This window comes from Vicugna pacos, chromosome 2 (genome assembly GCF_048564905.1).
Source record: "Vicugna pacos chromosome 2, VicPac4, whole genome shotgun sequence".
NCBI lineage: Eukaryota > Metazoa > Chordata > Mammalia > Artiodactyla > Camelidae > Vicugna > Vicugna pacos.
In genome coordinates, this window is record NC_132988.1 from 100,071,972 (window position 1) to 100,086,741 (window position 14,770).

General features: G+C 35.2%; 1 long non-coding RNA gene across 3 annotated transcripts in view; it reads left to right on the forward strand.

The window, feature by feature from the left end:
• LOC140700471 (uncharacterized) overlaps positions 1–14,770 on the forward strand; it is a 165,494-nt gene that overhangs the window by 100,126 nt on the left and 50,598 nt on the right. The gene's annotated exons all lie outside the window — the stretch shown is intronic.

The window sequence follows — 14,770 nt, forward strand, 5'->3', positions numbered from 1 at the left end:
CTCCTGACAGGAAATCTATAATTAATGTCTTCACTTCTATAATAGAATTCTCATATGTTCCTGTCAGCTAAGTTACAAAAGCCTCATAAATTTTCTTTTACGATTATTGTTTGATTTGAGAGACTGTGATTTTGCCGTTTGCTGTTGTGGGAAGAATTAACTCAAATATTTTGTGAATATTTGATATCCTGACATATTCTCTAAGAGGAAGCAGATTATTAGGAGAAAAACAGTTTATTTTGGTTTATGGTGATACTGTTACTCTTGAATATTATATGTGCATGTATATATTTGCACACACATACACACACGCAAACACTCCTGTATATTTTCTGGATTACCTATAATTTATGTTCACATTTACTATCTTGAATCCAGACAAAAATGGAGACTGAGCAGAGCTGAGTTACAGTGAGGTGGGTAAGGTGGGTAGGAACTTACCTCAGGGGCAAAATTTAAGGATGCATCCCCAAAACTCAGTAATCAAGATAAATATTATTGAATGCATGTTTTAAGAAGAAAATTAATGCAAATAGGTAATGATGAACAAAGTATCAACATTTTAAATTCAGGCAGGACCAGCAACTCTAACTTGATAAACCCTATTTGAGCCTGAGGCAAATGACAGTGATATTACATTAAAGCATTTACCTCAATTACTGAGTATTTTTGTTTCTTCCTTAAATTTTATGCCCAAGGCAAGTGCCTCACCCTCCTCATATTAGTATTGCCGGATCTAAATTCTTACTCTCCTGGCAAACTTTAGATGTCTAAGCCATGAAGTAGCAAAATTAATCTTTTGTTTACTTAGTCAGGATTTTACACTCAAGACGTTATCTTTGCTAGCAGCTGAAGTCATTGAATGTTGTAATTTAGTTTCAGAAGTATATATTACTAACCTTAGTAGGAAGTTTATTATGGATAACAGGGCAAGGTACCTGGTAACAATCAACTCTCTAGAGTATGACTCTGTAAAAAAGTACAGATAAACTGTTAGACCATCTGAGAAAACTTTAAATGCTCTTGAGAAGCAGGCAGTAAAGAGACTCTGGAGACACTAGGCCAGAGGCTGCAGTGAGTGAGAAAATCACCAGAATCTGAAGTATTTCTTCTCCCACTGTCTCTTGTGACATTTTGATCTATGTCTTGGTCTCTGACTTTCTCTCTGTCTGTGTCTTTTTCTGTCATTCTTTCTCTCTCTTTCACACACACACACACAACTGAGAGGTTGCATGACCAGTGATGTTCAAAGTATATAACAAACCACATCTGTTAATCACAAAAATAAGTATATTATCTGAGAGACCAGAGAAACTTTCCTGAAAGAAAATTATGTATTAATCCATCCATTCATCTACCCATCCATCCATCCATCCATCCATCCATCTTTTATAAACATAATTTGACATTATTATAAGCCATACTCTGTAGGTATGTAAATAGAGCAACATGTGAGAGGAAGCTAAAATGTAACATATGAGGCCATCTGGACTACATGTGAATGATGTACCATATTGGAAAATATAGAGAAATACAGAATGAGCTACATTACTTTGGAAAATAGTGTTCTGACTGGATATCAAAAGGATAAAAATTACTATACTATATAATAAATCTGTTTCTCCCAAGGATTTGTATCATCAATGCTGAAATTGTGTTTACTAGTGTAGTACAAATAAGTAAATACATTGTAGAAAATTATAGACAGGTTTTTAATTCAGAATGAATTCCATGGTGTTTGATTAGAATTAAATATATCCTATAAGCTCATGGTATATATAGATATAGATACAAATGTTTATCCCTGTATCCATCTAACCACATACAGAAATAAATATTTATATTCTCCAAGAGCTATCTGTTTAGAAGACCTAGAAGCAAGGGCATCTTGTTAGTTATATTTCTAAATACCAGATATTGGTTTATAAATATAATTGTCCAATAAAAGTAACAAGGAAGGCCTTTTTGAAGAAATTGTTGATTCCAGAGCTTCAGCATAAGAAATACAAGATGAGTCTGGAGTACTGTGTAGCGCCAGAGCATAAGACAGTGCTCAAAAAGGAAAGACACATTTCAAAAGGTTATAGGAGCCACTCTGAAATAGCTCTTAATGGCCAAAGCTAGAACATTTTAAAGAATACAATAAATAATAATAATTTGGCATTAGAAACCATAGAATAAAATAAATATCCATGTGCACTTAATAATATAAATATAATGGAACACATAAATAAGTGGAAGTAAGGAGATAGCTCCTCTTATCAGAATAACTACAATTCATAAATGCAGAAGGAACAGAGAAAAAAAATCACCACTGGAATACTATAGGAAAAAAATTGTTATAAACAGGATCCATCAATAGATACCAAAATTGTTGGACCAAATTTTGAAGAGGAGCAGGATATTTGCATAGTCTCAAATTAATTTATGCCAAGATACTTAAGAATTAAGAGGGAAAAAGAGTAACTTTATAATGGAGAAGCCCAGCAGATACCTCCTTAACCAAGTAATTAACACCACCAGTAATAGCATATATTGACATCACAGTCCCCCTCTTATGATACACTGAGAAATACACAGCATTTGTTCTGTGGTATCCTTGCCACAAAATATATAACATCAGCCTAATGATGAGAAAATGTCAGACAATTTAAAAATTGAGGGACATCCTGTAAAATAACTGCCCAGTACTCTTTGAAAATATGTAGATCATGAAGACAACAAAAGGCTGAATAACTGTCACTTAAGGGAGAGATTAAGAAATACAATATTTTATTTATTTTTTTTCATTATGGTTTATTACAAGATATTGAATATAGTTCCCTTTGTTATGCAGTAGGACCTTGTGTTGTTTATCTGTTTTATATATAGTAGTTTATATCTGCTAATCCCAACCTCCTGATTTCTTTCCCCCACCTACTTCCCCTTTGGTTCCCATACATTTGTTCTCTGTATCTGTGAGTCTGTTTCTGTTTTGTAAGTAAGTTCATTCATATCATATTTCAGATTACACATATAAGTAATACCCTCTGGTATTTGTCTTTCTCTGTCTGACTTACTTCATTTGATATGATAATCTCTGGATCCATCCATGTTGCTGCAAATGGCATTGCTTCATCCTTTTTAATGGCTAGTGATATATACAAATTACTGTGTGTATATATAAATATATAGCACATCTTTATCCAGTTATCCATGGACATCTTGGCTATTGTAAAGAACACTGCTATGAACATTGGGCTTCATGTACCTTTTTGAATTAGTCTGGATTTATGCCCTGGAGTGGGATTGCTGGATCATATGGCAACTCTGTTTTTAGTTTTTTAAGGAACCACCATACTGTTTTCCAGAGTGGCTGCACTGATTTACATTCCCACCAATAGTATATGAGAGTTCCCTTTTATCCATATCCTCTCCAGCGTTTATCATTTGTATGCTTTTTTCCTCTTAACTCCAGCTGCTGTGTCTTTCTAGCTCCATGTGGTACTTAGTGTACACCTCCTTCCCAGCACACGTACATTTTCAATATACACATCAGGAGTCTTAAGCGGTGAAGTGGATGGAATTGGGGAAGCTGTTGAACTGTCCACAGATATTCTGCTCCATCATAGAATTCTGAACGTTCAACTTTGGGCCCGCTGTTTGCCCAGACTCCACTGCCCCTGGGTAGATATCAAGCTTCTCAGTCTGTTGAGTCGAATGTAACACTTTTTGTTAGGTCTCTCATTGAGACAATATTTGCTATTCTTATTAATGCTTTTGACCAGTGTCCTAGCTTTCCCTGACCCTTTGATGGAGAAAACTTGCTGCTACATCTTTGTCCTCCAGCGTCAAACAATGATGACTGATTGGCAGTTATAGAACATCTTTGTACCCAGATTATCGAATCTTCCTCCTGAGTGGTAGACTTATGTCTCTCCTCTTCAAGAGGGTATTCCTAAGTTAGGAACCATCATTTCCCCATGGGTCCCAATTGTTGCATTTGTGATTTTAAAAGTTAGGGTCATTCCTGTTCAGCAAATGTGTGTGTGTGTGTGTGTGTGTGTGTGTGTGTGTATACTATATATATATAGAGAGAGAGGGGGGGGGGGGAGAGAGAGTGAGGGAGAGAGGGAGAGAGGGAGAGAGAGAATATATATATTTCCATTTGGGAAATTGTTCAGAACAAAGAAGCACAGATCTTCTAAGCCTACCCTAAAACTTTATGCCTGAATTTTTATATATTTATGCTCTATTGACTGCAGAGTATTTTTTTTTCTCAGCTGAAAGAAATATTAAGATTTAGACTATATTCCTTGGGTTGCTTGTTTTCTGCCTGTTCATCAGAAGTAAGCATTTCATCCAACTATGGTTAACTGATATCTTGATGAACCATTAAGGTTACTGAAGATTTGGCTAAAAAGCTTCAAAAAAGTTCAGATTTGTGTGATTCATTCTTGGATTAACTAACTGTTCACTGGGTGTAGTAAAAGCCCTTAGTTGTAGCAAAAGTTTTAATACAGAATAGGATGAATATTGCAACTATGGAAATACTACTATTGTGAAATATTGAGTAGACCTTTAAATTATAAATGCTGTATCTGAAAATCTTATAAGAAATTAATGTCTCTGGAAGGACAAAAATGACAAATAGTTTTTTAATGATTAGTAGCTAAAATGAAAATTTTAACTTATTGAGTGCTTACTATGTGTCTGGGCCCAAGTCAAAAACTTCACATGCATTATCTTTAATTTTTACAACGTATCTGGAGATATGACTCAAAATCAGGTTGGTACTTCAGATTGTTCTGATACTTGCTGTTATAAGTTAGTTTTGAGTTAAGTTGAGAAATAAAGCAGTCGGTGGGGCACAGGGGGCCTAATATATATCAATATATAGTATATCAATATATATCAGTACTCTTCTATGTGGCAGTTCAAGTTAAGAGCTATTAACAATTACTTCTCAGGCGAGAAATCTGTTTATCAAAGTGGATGGAATAGGGATCAATGGCAACACTTTACACACACAAAGGTCCCTAACCAGTGTTCTGCACTAAGTGCCCATCTATATCCTGGGCCTTGGGCAGGAACCCGAAACTGTCAGAGCCTCCTCCTTAAATAAATGAGTTGAACATTTTTTTAGGAGCTCCACATAGTAGCTTCTTGTGGAGGAATGACTGAGCCCTTGGCTTATCTTCTTTCTTTCTTTCTGTCTTTCTTTCTTCCTTTCTTTCTTTCTATCTATCTATCTGTCTGTCTATCATCTATCTATCTATCTATCATCTATCATCTGTCATCTATCTTTCTTTCTATCCTTTTCCATCATCCATCTTGATTCAGGGAAACTAAAAATGAAATTTCCTCTTAAAGCATGTTCATTTGAACAAAAGTTTTACTAAATATCATCTTCTTGGAGTGTTTTTCTTGTTCTTTCATCAGAAATAGATCTTGCTTTGCATAATCTATTATACATAAAGTTGCCACATCAGAAGTGAATCAACTGCCCCCATATTGGAACAGCAAAAATACGGTAAAACTAGAAACTAACATATTTGTTGTAGGTAGCAGTTGTTGCCTGGAATAAGGTTACTTCTGTGTATAAAAATATTTAAGGCTGCTTACTATATATAAAAATATTTTTAAAACTTTGGTTAAGGCCACATAAACCTGAATATTACTTTAACAAAAATTCATTTTATATTACCTTGTATCAATTCAGGCAAAATAACATAATTATTATAATTTGTAACTGTCCAAGTGCATAACAGAGTTCCATTATTAGAGTGTGCACAAGAAAGTTTTGCTACTTATCTCTAAACATTAAGCAAGTTTCAATTCCTTTTAAGTCCAATGATATACTGGATTAAAAATTTTTTAAATTTTATTTTCAACAAAAATAATACCCAAAGTGACCACATCACACAACTCAAATTTTCTGACTGAACCAGGTAATACAGGAACATTCAGATATTTGCATACTAAGATTATCCAAGTAAACACAAAGAGCTATAGTTTATTTTTTTCCAAAATACCAAATGTTATTAAAAGCAGGGGAAATGTGTAATTTTTCAATGGATCAGATGAATTTCATATTTACATTAATCTCTTACGTTTATTATTTACTTCATGGGAGGAATACTGTTTCTGCTTTATCAGTAATGATGGTCACACCGAGGATGTTAATTTTTTGTCTAATTTTGGGTAGAGACCTGCAGGGTTGTCTTCTATGATTGTGCAGCTCAGGTGCTACACAAAGGAGCTCAGGCAAAGGGGTTTCTGGGAGCTACAATTCAGCTGGAATTCTTTTAGCTCCGCTTGGTAGCCTAGTGTGGGAACTGAGCCTTCCCAGAGGGTGTGCTGCTGTTTCCAATACACACAAAGTTGCCTATGGAAATCGATCTTTTTAAAATAGTAACAGCATTTTGTGTCTTCTTAATCTTGACTTTTTTTTCCAAAATCTTCTCTGTCAATCACCATTTTAGTGAATGAGGCCACATTATACTTCAGTAATTCCGACCAAAACCTGGAATCACATTTAACAGACACAATCTGTTTATGCCCCTCATACAATCTATCAACCAATATTACTGCTTCTGAGTTGTAAAACTCTTGAATTGGACCTTTTTAACTAGCCCTGTGTTGCTTCACTAGTTCATGTCACCCTCTTTTCCTGCCTGGAGTGTTGCAGCAACTTTCTGACTGCTCCCCTTTCACACAACGCTTCTCGTTTCAACTCTTGGCCCCACACAGTTTGTCCAGTGTGACATGAGGATTGTGAATTCTTGATGACATCTCATCCCACCAGAACATCCTCATACATGCTAATGGTTTCACAAAGCACATGCACTATGTTCAAAGTCCTTCCTTTAACTGAAAATACCTTGTGTCACCTGCTTCTGTCTACATTTCTGTTTTTCATCTTCTCTTGACTTCTTTGCTCACTCCACTGCAGCCACACTGATCTTCTTGCTACCCTTTGAACTTCTGTGGTACTCACCCACCTCAAGGCCTTGCCAATTTTGATACTAAGCCTTGGACTTTATTTCCTGAAATATTTACAATTTTTGCTCTTCTCATTTCAGACAAGTTTCTGCTTATATGTCAGCTTTTCAGAAGGCTCTCCCCAATGTTTCCGAGATATACTCACACTCCCAATGCTCTCTCTCTCTAGCATGCTTTATTTTGATTATAGCGCTCGTTTCCACTTGACACTGTAGTACCTGTACGTTTATTTATTTCCAGTCTCCTTTGTAACAGTGTAAGCTCCTCAAGGGCAGGGATTTGGTTTTATATATGATTGTTTGTCCAGTGTGTTTGTGTTGTTAAATCTCCTGCACTGCCTTTCTGGGTACTGCAAAAAATAGGACACATGGTGATGTCTTAAGCAGCTTGCAGTAACTAGAGTGTAAGTGAGTGATTGGAATGAATGGTGGAAGAGATTCAGATGTTTTAAATTAGTGAATGAAAACAAGATGATTCTTAAGTGTTGCAGTTAGGATTTTGTTTTATATATGATTGTTTCTATATGACTGTGTGTTACACTTGCTAAAATGGTAAATTTAGACTTTATTCAAGACTGTTGCAATAAGGGAGAGAGATCAGGCTCAATTCCAAATACGGCAAAGACAAGTGGTGATTTATAGCCAAAGAGCAGAGTGAAGGGGTCAGATGATGGAAAACTTCTAAGAGGAGTCATCAAGGGTAGAGAGCTCTTGCTAAACTGACCTAACAGAGTCCTTGCTGAAGAGAGACCAAGACCTTAGATAGCCTCAGACTGGACAGAGTCACCTAACCTCCTCATGTAATTTCCAAAAGACTGCTGGTCAAATTATCTTCAGCTGGGAGATTAAATATGACTCAGGTCTGGGAAATAAAAGTGCCTCAGAGCCCTGGAAGCAATGATGAGTCTGCAGATTGATCTGTGATCCAAGTCAGGGATCAGAAACAGTGACAGAGAAGAAGGAGAAAGAAGAAGAAATGGAGGAGAATCACAGACCTGGAAAGAATAAAATATTACTTTGAAATTATTATCATTGTAGGAAGATAAAGAGACCTTATCTGAAGTAAGAAAGAATGAAGCCAATATAGGGACAGAATCAGAGGAAGAAAGAAAGGAGGAAGAGCCAGTAAATATGATGAGAGAGGGAGTGAGTCAGAGAGAGGTTGTATACCCAAGCAGATTATTGTTTTGAATTTTTGGACCCAGCAATACCTGAAGTCACCTCTCTCTACCTCTGGACCTCCTGATGGTGTAAAACCAATAAGTCTTCCATTTACCTTCATCTGGGGCATGGGGCTTATTTTTGTTACCGTTGACACTTTGGTCATTTGCAACTGAAATATGTAAGATTTAATATTGTGTAATAGAAATAAAAGCAATGAATTAAGAGTAAGAACATCTGGGTACTAGTCCTAACTCTGATATTTATTACTTATGTGATCATTGGCAAGTCACTTGTTTATTCTGTGTGTGAGTTTCCTTATCTCATGTGAGGAAGACATCCTACCTTTATACCACACATGATTTGTTATGGGGTCAAATTGCAGTAAAAAAAAGGTTGAAATGTGATGAGGGGCTCTGTTAGACCCGAAGCCAGTGTGCTTTCCTCTGTGCTGCTGAGTGTGTGTGTGTGATTTATCGCTACACAAGGCAAATACTAACAAGGCTATCCAATACCTCTACACTCCTTGTATTTAAAAACCTTCTTGGCTTGGAAACTCTGTCTTTCAGCTCCCTAGTATTCAAAAGTACCATACTATGTAGATAGTCTTTGTGCAAAGAAAATAATTAACTCTGAATCATTAACCCACGACCTGTTTTCCAGTTTCTTTGGAATTTCCCCTAGTTTTCATTATAGAAAGTTGCAGGAAGCTGGATTTGTCAGTTCTACTTCTCTGTAAGTATTTGTTTGTGTTGACAGTGCACTGATGTATTTGAGTTTTCCAACATTATGATGCATCTAGCCTCTTTCGTTGTTGAGGGTGCTGTCTTGTAGAGCAGAGGAGGTCAGAGACTTCTCAGAGCATTAAGAAAATAGTGGAACTTTTAATTCCACAGCAGTGAGACAGCACATATGTCACATTAAGTCAATTATTTTTTTTCGGTTAGTTCAGTTACAGTCACACAGCTGGTCAAGTCATTGTATCAATCATTGTATTCAATGCCCCAGTTGACTAGGGTGGTTATTAGACAAGTGGTCAAACTGATTTCAGTGTAAACAATGTTTAAAGAACTATTTTTCTCAAATTCCAGACATTTACAAATATACCTAAAATTGTTCTTTTCATGAAGAATTTGTGTATAGCCTAGCCTAAGGAAGAAACCATCACATCCTATTGGTAAGACACCTTTCCATGCACTGTTCAATGCACTTGAGAGAACCGAGTTACAGTAATAGATGGATTCTGGTAATTAAAGAAATTAATTTGTAAATTGTATCATGAAATTTGAACTGTAAGGCTTTTCTCATAGACTTTTTCTTTCCTGTTTCATGTGTGCAATAAATTCAAGGAAAATAAAGGCCTTTTAGATAAAATGATGATAAATTCTAAGATGTTCTTGCCATTGCTGTCTTCTCCTACCATCTAACAGTCTTAGCCCTCCAGATATTAAGAAAGTGAAGCTACAGGTTTTAATAAAAGTAAATATCCTAGGGATAATTTGCTATCACAAAGATCATACCTTTGAACAGGCAAAATTTCTTCATTCTTGTGCTTCTCTAAAAATCACCTTGAAAATTATAACTTCCAGATGTTTTCACTTTTTTCTCTTTTAAGAGAGAAAAAAAAACACCCACAACCTTCTAGATAAGTATATTTTTAAGATTTAGGACAATATGTGCTAGCATTTCTCCCAGGGGACTGTAGCAAGCCATATGTGAGGGTAGTAGGCATGCTGGAGAGAGACGTACCTTTCATAATATTTATTGATGGTTTGTGGTATTATGTTAATTAAATATGCTTTAAATTATGGATTCTCCTTTGGGAAATACCTTATATCTTCTCTATGTATTTAATTAATAGGTTCTAATTTAGCGTTTTTCCTTCTGTAATTTAACAGTCCATTTTAAACACTCTGTTTAAATACTTCTTCATGGAATAGTATAGCCAGAAGGGAAACCTCGTATCTTAGACCTAGAGGAAGTTGTAGGGATTATTTAGGTCACCCCTGATTTAAAAAAAAAATTATTGAAGTGTAGTTGATTTATGATGTTAGTTTCAGTTGTATAGCAAAGTGATTCAGTTATACAGATACATACATATATATATATATTTTTTTCTTTTCAAATTCCTTTCCATTATATGTTATTACAAGACATTGAATATAGTTCCCTGTGCTATACAGTAGGTCCTTGTTGTTTATCTGTTTTGTGTATAGTAATGTGTGTCTGTTAGTCCCCAACCCCTAATTTATCCCTCTCCACCCTTTCCCCTTTGGTAACCATCATTTGTTTTCTATGTCCGTGAGTCTGTTTTTGGTTTGTAAATAGAATTTGTATCATTCACCTCTGATTTTTAATTGGTTGTAACCTAAGTCCCAGAGGGATCTAATGAAATGCTCTTCATTAGTTAATGCTACAGCCATGAAAACTCAAGTTTTTCCTCTCTCCCTGTCAGTACCCTTCCCGTTAAATAAAATAATTTTAAGAAACGTTGTTTAAAAGATTTCTTAAGATATAGCTCAGGTAAATATTCTTAGGCCAAGGGTTTGTAGCTCAATGTAGTTTTAGGCTCTGAGGAAAGAAGGGAGGTAATCAAATTGAATAAAATTCTCAAAGAATAGTATAACTTTTCTTTCATAAACTTTTCCTATTGTTACTAGGTATGCGAAAATAAGTTTTAATACCTTCTGTGTATGTACATTTGTGGTTATGTGCTGACTCAATTTTTGTCTCATTGGTAATGAAATCAATGATATCCCTTTGTTGACAAAATAGTTTTTGTTTCTGCTAGATTATTAATCATGATAATCCAATAAATGTATATGACATTGAGAAGGTGGAGTAAAAGTAAGAAAGTATCTGTAGATTAAGGAAAAAAGAAACCTAAAGTGTGAAATTAGAGGCATTTTCATGTTTGAGGGATAGTTATGTTGACCTACTCATATGTACATTTGGAGATATCTATGGGCTACAATTGTATACATTTTCTATTAAATCAGATTTAGAGTTTGGATAGCATACTACTTTCAAACAACAATAAAATTAATTCAGTACAGAAAATTGGTGGTTTATTCTTGGTTTCTCTAACACTCAGAATGCACTAAATATTAGGAGCAGAATGGGATTTAATCCAGAGAAATATTGTAAGAGTAGGCTCTGAGCTATACTGTAGACCCGTTACATACCAAATTGATCAACCAAGGGTTGACCTCTGACACAATCAGAAAAGTGAAAAATTAGGAGGCCACCACTGAACCACTGAGTCTGGCATACTGTCTTGATGAATCGGGAAGGAGCTGCCACCCCAAAACTCTACTTAAATGCCAATGAAGCTGTTAAATGGATTCTAAGAACAAAGCCACAGAACAAAATCACAACCTCACAACTTGATTACAATAACAGCAAACCAGCAAACATTAGCAGAAAGGCCTCCTTTCAATCATCCCCTTAAAAAGACTTATATAAGTACATCTAACTGATAGGACCTGATTTGCATCCAGTATGAGCATGGAAATGTTGGAAAAGTATTCAGCATTCTGCTCTTGCAGTGCAGAAAAGCACCCTAAGGTAGTAGGAATGGATCCTGCTGTTCAACCTGGCCCAACCCAGCTTACTGCAAAGCCTCCTGTGCTGCTTGGCCCTGAGGTCTGTTTCTGATTAGTTTATCTAAATTACTGATATCCTGTTTAGCTGCTTATGTTTTCCCAGACCAGTTCTCCTCCTTACATACAAACCAGTCGCTGTCCTAACAGGAACGGATATCTCTCAGAACTACATACACGTGATTTTAAGTTTTCCTGCATTCTACTTTCCAACCCTGATAATACGTATAGAACTCTGTTATTGTCCAGTATTTCCCATACCTCAGCCTGCTGCATTTTTGAAGAATGAATCAAAACATCAGGCTTCCCCATCTCAGCCATTTATTTTGAATTAAATTTAATCCAATTAAGGTTTCAGGTAAATACATGTTTTGAACTTTCAGGCGAAAGTACGAAATTACAGATTTCTATAGTATTGTTTGCCTTGTCCCAAAACTTATTTAGCAAAGTTACAAAACTTGCCTTTAGAATTTTGTATTTGCTTTCTAGCATTGCTGTGACAGAATACTATGAACTGAGTGGCTTAAATGATGGAAATTTATTTTCTCCCAGTTCTGGGGCTGAAAGTCCAAGATAAAGGTGTCAGGAGGGCTCCCTCCATGACAGAGAGATGACCACCTTCTCATTATGTCTTCAATTGGTCTTTCCTCTGTCACACATTCCTGGTGTTTCTTCCTCTTCTTATCTTCTTAGAAGGACACCAATCATATTGGATTAAGGATCCACTCTTATGACCTCTTTTAACCTTAATTACCTCTCTGTAGGCACTGTCTCCAAATACAGCCACATTGGAGGTTAGGGCTTCAATATATAAATTTAGAGGGGACACGAGTCATTTCATAAGAAATTTATGTGGGATATTTGTGAATAAAGATACAAATAATTATGGATACTTCATTTTAAGTTAAAATACTTTAATTCTGAAATAAAACTCATTGAATGCATGATCTACTATGATACAAGAATGTATTGGATAGATTTTGCTATATAAGCTGCAGTTCTAATATTTAAACCTCCACAAAACTGTCTGATTATTTTTACTATCACAGTCTTTCGAATAAAATATTCACCCAATTGTAAAATTTTGATTTAAATTTAAATAATGGAGCATTTTAACAGCTCAGATAAAAATAAGTGGAAATCTCATATTTTTATTTTTATTATTACAGCCTCTCATGTAACCATAACCTAATTGAAAATAATTGTTGGTCTGTTTAGAAGAATCTTAGATGCAATTCACCTTTTGTAACTACTGATATAAATCAAACATTTCCTATTGAATTACTGATAATATTCTGAATCAAATATTTATTTGGATTCATTTTACCAACAATAATTTTTATTGTTTTCTTCAGCTACTGTTTTCCTCTGTCATATATATCTATTAATAATATGGTTTTTAGCCAATGATTAAGATTTAGCCATGTTGGAAATATGGATTTCTTTGTCCAAATTTATTTAGATGATAATTAACTGTAGAAACATTACAAAAGGAGCTGATTTAAAATGAAGCTTTGGTCTGTTACTATGCCCTTTGCTAACAGTTCTGGATTACAAAGTGTTCTATTCAAAAGTAAGTGGTAGAGCCTTGTTGCTGTCAAAAGCACTGTGACTGAGTAAGTAACACAGTGTGGTCATTTATTTATTTATATTTATTTTTTAAGAGTTTAGGAAAGTTTAATAGGTACGCTGCTATAGGCCACATAGGCGAGAGGTGCCTGGGTGAGCACCAAGGGTCTTTTATTGTGGGGAGAAGGCTGTGCACACAAGGAGTAGGGGCCGCATGATCAATTCCTGCACAGGTACCTGACTAGTTGTAAGACCTGTCACAGTGTAGTAATTTAGACTGGTAAAATAATGTGAGAAAATATCCAGGTTATCCTCTCTTGCCTATAGTAGTAAAAAAGTTGAATTACCATATGACAACTAAAGATGTGCTACTTGCTCCTTGTGACTGAATCCATCTGGTTCTGACCTTTCTTCTCTCTTCTCACCAGACCCACAACACATCCTTTTAACATACTCACTTGCCAAACTTTTTTTTTAAGTAATGTAAAATAAATAAACGTAAACCTCATTTTCAGTTTGTGTGTTTCACAGTAATCCTCAAAAACTACTCCTATGGATTTACATTCAGCAAGCTAGACACTTGATATTCACAAAGGACCTTTCAAGATCGTAATTCCATCCAAAACACATATTTAAAAATTTTAGCGTTACCATTTTTCAGAGAGGAGCGCATCTGCAGACAATTTACATATGCAATGACTACATTATGAGAAAAGAAAAAAAAAACCAGTAACTTCTTGAACTATTGATTTTGCAATTTGCTAGTGAACTTTTTTGTTCTTGATACTTCCTTATGGTCTTTGTGTTTCTGTGGAATTTGAAAATAAAATTAGTTAAAAAAATAAAATGATTAAAATAAGAGATCAGATACCTTCAGCTTTTGTCATAAACAGTTCAAGACAACAATTGAACAAATGTAAGATAGGGCAATGGGAAAAGTAATTTTGTTAGATTAATCTGGAGAATTTGATAATAAAAGGGATTGTATACTGAAGGTTTTTGTGAGATTCTGCTGTTTGATGATTGGTTAGAAAAAATTGTAAATAAGGCTTTCCCTGTAAGAGTTGATATCTGTGCACAACTTTGATATTTATGCTTAATCAAGTCAAATTATGTTTCACAATGGTCATTCTGGGATGTTTAATAGTGTGACTACATAATTTAGCCTGACATGGTCTGAGGTCCTATTTTTGGTCCCAAGGGGAATGAAGACCTTTTCAATTGAAGACACTGCTACATGAGTTTTAAATCATTGTTTCAAGAGAAATAAACCAAGGGTGATAAGAATGGATGACTACAATAAAAACACAGTGAGAATTTCCTGGCAGACAATTTCACTGAAGAGCTTTATCCGGTGGAGGGATGTTTTCTGACACATTTGCTAATGAACAATTGATCCAGAGATAAAAGTCGGCTTTCCAAGCTTTGGCTCTTGATAGTCTTTGTAGTTCTGAA